This window comes from Apodemus sylvaticus, chromosome 9, assembly GCF_947179515.1.
Source record: "Apodemus sylvaticus chromosome 9, mApoSyl1.1, whole genome shotgun sequence".
Lineage (NCBI taxonomy): Eukaryota > Metazoa > Chordata > Mammalia > Rodentia > Muridae > Apodemus > Apodemus sylvaticus.
The window spans coordinates 7,125,215-7,131,808 of NC_067480.1; positions in this window are offsets into that span (position 1 = coordinate 7,125,215).

Sequence of the window (6,594 nt, forward strand, 5' to 3'; positions counted from 1 at the left end):
CTTAAATATTGTATAACGTCTTTTTCAGAGGAGGGGTAATAGGCTCCCTTATTATTTTAAGGACAGCCTCTCGACGTTAACCCCTATGCAATTAGGTGTACTTCCTGGGGACTCAGAAGCAGAAATTCACCTCCCCATGCAGTGCTTTGCCTCGCACGTCTCGCTGGTACCCATGTTTGTTCATAAACAAACACACATAGATCTGAGTTCTATGTGGCTCCCTCTTTGGAGATCCACTTGTGTAAGCTTTGAAGCCAGGGGGGTCTGCAAGTGTCTTTAACAGACATGTAATCTCTCCATCCAGGTGAGCCTGGGTGGAGACAGCCAGTCTGCTTAACAGACAAGGTCAAGAGTTAAAGGTGGAATAGGATTAACTTGTCCCAGAAGTATCCAATTCAGTTGTAAATTAACAACTTTAAGGACCCAAAGCTTGGCCTCTGAGGTGGGAGAGGTAGCCTTGTGAATCAAGAAATAAGCTGTTACTTCTCAGGAAAAGTGGAGACTATATGTTAAATTAACACAGCTGGCTGAAGATTGTTAGCCATCTTCAAAATTGGAATCTTCAATATTGGAATTATTTCTAGACCAGTCTATGGTTGAGTCAGCTGAGCACAATAAGGAGAAGAGTCATTTTAACTCTTCTAATTAATTTTTCCTAAGCTAGCATAACAGTCTCCATGTTCTGTCCCACAAAGTCTAAAAGCTTGAAGCTAGGCAATTTATCTAACCTGGGACATTTGACAATTGAGGTAAGTCAAGAACATATACCCAATATAGCTCTTATGTTACCATGGTCTGGGCATTCAGCAAGCACACAGTCAGCATATCTTCTGCAGCATTCTGTGGAAAAAACAGAGGACATGCCTTCTCCCCCAATATTAAATCAGGATCATGGCATATGTTAATAAGTGAATTTCTTCATTTCACCTAGACATCAATATGTCTAATTACAAGATGTCATATACATTTAGCAAGGAGTTTCTTGGCATCTAAATTTTAAAATTTTCTTAAAAACATGCAAGCATAATTTAAATTATATGCACAGGGACACAATTTCCCCTCTCTTCTTTCTTCCAAGAAGATATTGTTTTATTAATTTAAGTTGGAACACAAAGTATAAACCATAACATAGGCAATAACTATGTAATTATATAAAATATAGTTGCTTTTTCTGTTAGAGCAGTTGCAACTAGACAGCCTAAAAATGAATCATTAGTCACATGTACATATTTTTTTTAATCTTTTAAATTAGAAATATGAATATCATTTATCTGTAATAACTAAGTCCTCTAGGATTAACACCATTACGTGGTAGAGGTAGAAATTGAGGACATCAAGAACAAATCTTTATAATTTGATGTGCACAAAATATAAAATTATTTCAAATACCTAAAGGACAGTCATTTAGAGAACATATCCTTTGTTCTTAGAAATTTGAATCACATTTGTATAAACTGTAGAAATTAAGAATTAGCAGTATTAAAAATGGACCAATTTTAAGCAATTATAAACCATGAGCTATGTATATCTACTATTATTAAAAGCTTGACCTTTAACATCTTAAAAATAGCTGCTATAGCACCCAATTCAGGTATCTGTGTTGAAGCAGGGAGAAACTTAAAGGAATAAACATGTGATCTGATAGTACAAATGATCTTTTGGATAATAATTATTAATTTTGCCTAAAAATGCTTGCCATGTAATAGACCAACCATTAATAATAAATTTGATTGTTGCTTGAAGCAAGGAACAAACGTTTCCTACCTAGAAAACAGAGGTTTAAGACCTTCTGTGGCAAGCTTAAAATGAGGTAAATAAGATAAAGCCAATTAATATATCCTAACAACTTTTGAAAGCCATTTACCTAAAAATTCTAAAAGTCTATAGGAGCAAGGGCCTGTAACAAACATTCTATGAACATTATACACTGAAAATTTTTAAGATCTTAACTTCTAGTATTGAAACAGAGACAAAACACTTTTTCTCACAAGACATAAGGCTGTTAGCCATTCCTTGAGGCAAAACTTTCTAATGAAATTGTTTTGTTGTCTCTTTAAAATTAGAAGCAAATGCTTTTATAATTATCAGAATGTAAAGCAAAAAACCAACCCTTTAAATTTACAATAATTTTATAGGGAGTAGACAGGCCAAATGTTAATGCTTTTATAGCCTCCTTGACCTTTCATAGATTTGAACTGCATTTTAACCCACACCTGGATAAGTCAAAAACCTTTTTTTTTTTTTTAAAGCCAAAAACTCCCTAGGTGGGGCCTGTAAGGCAGAAACAATTTCTCAAAACTTCCTCACTAGCTTCCCCTGAGGCAGCTCTAAGCTTTGCATTAACTCAAATGTAAATTTTTTTTTTCTGCCCTAGGATCCACCTCGAGTCCTTGGCAAGGACATTGTATGAGATTCCTCAAATGTAAATATCTTCTAATCTGAGCCTTTTATCTAAGACCAGACCCAAACCTACAAGGACAATTTAAGGATTAAACAAAAGAAACCAGTAATTCCATGGTCAAGGGAACCTACTTGATATCAAATACATTTCTACAGAGATATCCTTTTTAATCTTGGAGGGTTAAATTTTGCTCCTACCATTGTAGCCTATAAACTTGTGGAAAAGTGGCAATGGGCCTCTAAAACCCATAGCTGCATCACTCTCAAAATTATCTTAATTACAAAATGTTAACAATTACGAGCCTGCAAACTGAAAACTGTAGCCAATGACACACTGATTTTTATTGTAACTCAATGTTTTCTTGCAATATTAGAGCACAATTGTAATTTTGGAAGCAAATCTCAATTTTAAACAATCTATTTTCTTTAAAATCAATGGCAAACACATATTTACAGCACAAGGTTTGTATGCCAGTTCTTATGTTCAAGTGTATGACAGTGTAACTTATTAAAGAGACAATATTTTAGATCTTAATCTTCATTAAGTCTAATCTCCAGGCCAAGATCCACATATAACACCATGCCAATTTAGGAGCGTCCCAAAGGCCTGTATTTCCTGGATTGCGTCATGCCACGTGGTGTTCAAAATGGCGACTACCCTAAACTACCAGCCTTAACCATCATGCCACGTGTTCAAAATGGCGACTACCCTAAACTACCAGCCTTAACCATCATGCCACGTGTTCAAAATGGCGACTACCCTAAACTACCAGCCTTAACCTAACTTTTGTTAATAACATTATACCTTTTAAATCATGTGCAGTGACTTAAGCCAATACTCTATAGTCAAGACATGCAAAATATACCTTTAAATCCAATTATAAACAAGAACAAGGCATGAGTGGCGTTAGGCCACGTGTAGTTAGTTAAGATAGCTCTAACACTGAATCACCAGTTTTAAACTAACCTTTTCTTAATAACACTATACCTTTTACATAATAACCAATTAATTTATAACTCTTTAGTCAAGAAATGTAAAGCCTTATATCATTAAAACCAATTAGAAACAAGTATAAAGCGACTACATGAATTTCACAAGCCAAACCAAGGTCTTCCCAAATCTCGAGGTTTCTGGGCTTTTAAGAGCGGCTTTTTCCCCAGCCATGTTTCTGTCTTGGGTGAGTGAGCTACGCTGCTGCAGCGTGGCTTTGAATCAATCCCCACACAAACTGTGGCTAGCTCAAGAGGTTACCAGCAGATGTAATCTTTACCAATTTTTTCTTTTTAACATGAAACAGTCATTCACACAAAGACACAGAGAGGACATAAACATACACATAGACAGTCGGTGCACCGGGACAAACACGGAAAGATACACAGAAAGTTAAGCGTGCTTGTTAAGCAATTGCATCCATTTTCCTCTTTAAACAGCTCTTAGAAGCTGTGGACATATGCCTATTTTTAAAAACCCCTTTCTTTTCGCCGAAATCAGCTCTTACGAGCTTTGGGCAAATGCCTACCAAATTCCTTCCCCATATTTCCCTATCTTATCAACCCAAGCAGTCCTGCGCTGGGTCCACGCAGTATGCTTGAAAAACTGTATCCATCCCTGCACTCACAACAATAGACACGAATTCACTAGCGCTAGTTTTGCCCTCTATGTTGCTTACCGTGCGGACACCATTAATTTTCACCTTTTCCGCGAAGCTTCGCTGGATAGGGCTACCTCAGGAAATTCTCTCGTGCCAGGTCTTCCCACGTTCAGGCGCCACTATGTAGCCGCCAGCAGCTACATGTAAACCCGGTTACCTGTTGAGAGAATTTTGGGGTCATAGGGAAGAGCGGCGAAAAGAACGTACGGCCAAGTCAATGTTCACTGATCAAAGCCGTAAACTTTAATGGCGCCGGACCTTATAACAGTTCGGGCAAACCCTTCCCCCCAGACTCCAGGCTGAGTTCCGGTGGAAGTTGTCTAGCTTCTCTTGGAGGTCTTCGTCTTGACTGCTCCGGCAGCTGGGTGGGTCACCTGTTTAATTCAGGAATCCCTATACCTGGAGGAACAATGAACTTGACCTTTACTACGTGCACTCCACCCTAGGTGGAGCAGGATCCTGGCTAACTGGGAGAAGTTAACCTTGACCAAAGTCAAACTCTGACCAAGTGCAAGACTGCCCCAATATGGCTCTGTACAATAGAGAAAATGATGAGAGTGGCGAGGACCCCGACATCCTCATTTGAAGGCGTTCCCTTGACAACCTAACTGCCTCAGTCCTTTTTTTTTCCTTTTCTTGACAAAGGGCCTAACTATGTAGCACAGGCTACCCTTGAACTAACAGAGACCCACCAGCCTCTGCCTCCAAAGTGCTGTGATTAAAGATAGGCACCACTGTGGCCAGCCAAGGTCTCACCTCTTAAATGTCCCCATCACCTCCCTATTACACCAAGCTAGGAACCAAGCCTTTAAACAACATGGACCTTTGTGGGACATTTAAATCCTAAATTATAACACTATTTGATAAATATCAGAGGAAATGAAGTCAACATGTCAAGAGCACATCTGTGCTGCTGTGTTTACTGCAGGATGGCTCACAGCGGCCATGAAAAGGGAACAAAGTATCCATCAGCTAATTCACAGAGAAAGAAAGCAGGATGTGTATGTTCAGTAGTTAAAGGCTGAAATCCTGTCCTTGGCGTCACTGGGAACTGGGAATCACATTGAATGACATGAGCCAGATACAGAAAGATAAGCACCATACAGTCTCACTCATACATGGGTTCCAAAATACCCTTCACCTCATAAAGGCTTATGAGTACAATGCTTGGACAGTGGATCTGGGGGATATCAGAGTCCCCAGATCAATGTGTATCAATGAGTACACAGTTATATTAATAGTTTAACCAGAGCCAGGAAGTCCCTGACATGTCATTGCACTGTAGGTTGGTTATAGGTGGCAGAATACTATACATTTCAAAAAGCTAAAGTCAAGGACTTTCAGTGCTTTCACCATGAAGAGATAACAAATGTCCCATGAGATATGTTTAATCTAATTTAAGTATTAATGTGTGTGTATCAAAATGGTACATCACATGGTACCCTGCTGGTATGTATAATTATTATGTATCTATTAAATATATTTTAACAGTATTCACCAAAGTACAGATGGTCCGACCCAAAGGTCTTCTGATAATTCCCCCACAACCCTTGGTTTTCTGTGGCTGTGCTGTCTCCAGATCTGTCTTACCTCCCTGGAGTTTCTTCTTCAGCGTCTACCTTTTCTACAGCGGAGACCCTGGATTCTGGTCTCACAGATCAGCCTGGACCAGGTTTCTTCCATGTTGGGTAAGGTACCATCAACTGGAGCCTTTGGAATGATGGGGAACTAATCGTAAGGCAGGATATGAGAGCACCCCTTTTATTACACAGACTGGGCTTAAGAGTGAGCGTGAAGCCAACCACCTTTATTTATACAGTTATCTGTGGTGACTTAGTTCCCTCACCCACTCCTCCATTCTTTCATCCCTGTAATACTGGATTTCTGGTGTGTGCCAAAGCTGTCAGTGCGGCAGCACCTTGGAGTGACCTTGATAACCCACTCAAAGCCGCAAACAAACATGGACCCTGAGTCCTGTGAACTTCTCTCCAAACTCCCCATTTAAGACATTCACTGTTCGGGGCTGGAGAGATGGCTCAATGGTTAAGAGCATTGACTGCTCTTCTGAAGGTTCTGAGTTCAAATCCCAGCAACCACATGGTGGTTCACAATCATCTGTAACGAGATCTGATGCCCTCTTCTGGAGTGTCTGAAGACAGTGACAGTGTACTTACATATAATAAATAAATCTTTAAAAAAATAAAAAAAGACATTCACTGTTCTAATAAATTACAGACCTGCCTTATAGGGGAAGAGGTAGTATTTTGGATGCCAGGGTATCTAGCCTCACAAACCATGGCAGAGTCACCTGTCTATTAGGAACAAGTTGAATTCCTTACATTTATATTGTCCTTTGGGATTTGCAACTGGCTATGTGGCTTATTGCTTTGTTGTTAGTTTGTATTGATGTTTTTTGCGTCAATTACCATTATCTAAAAAGAGCCTTTTCATTCCTATGTGAGCCTCTCAGTTCTATCCCCAGTATCTCTAAGGGGAAAAAAAAATGATTTAGGATGGGCTATAAAATTCCTTTAAAATCCAG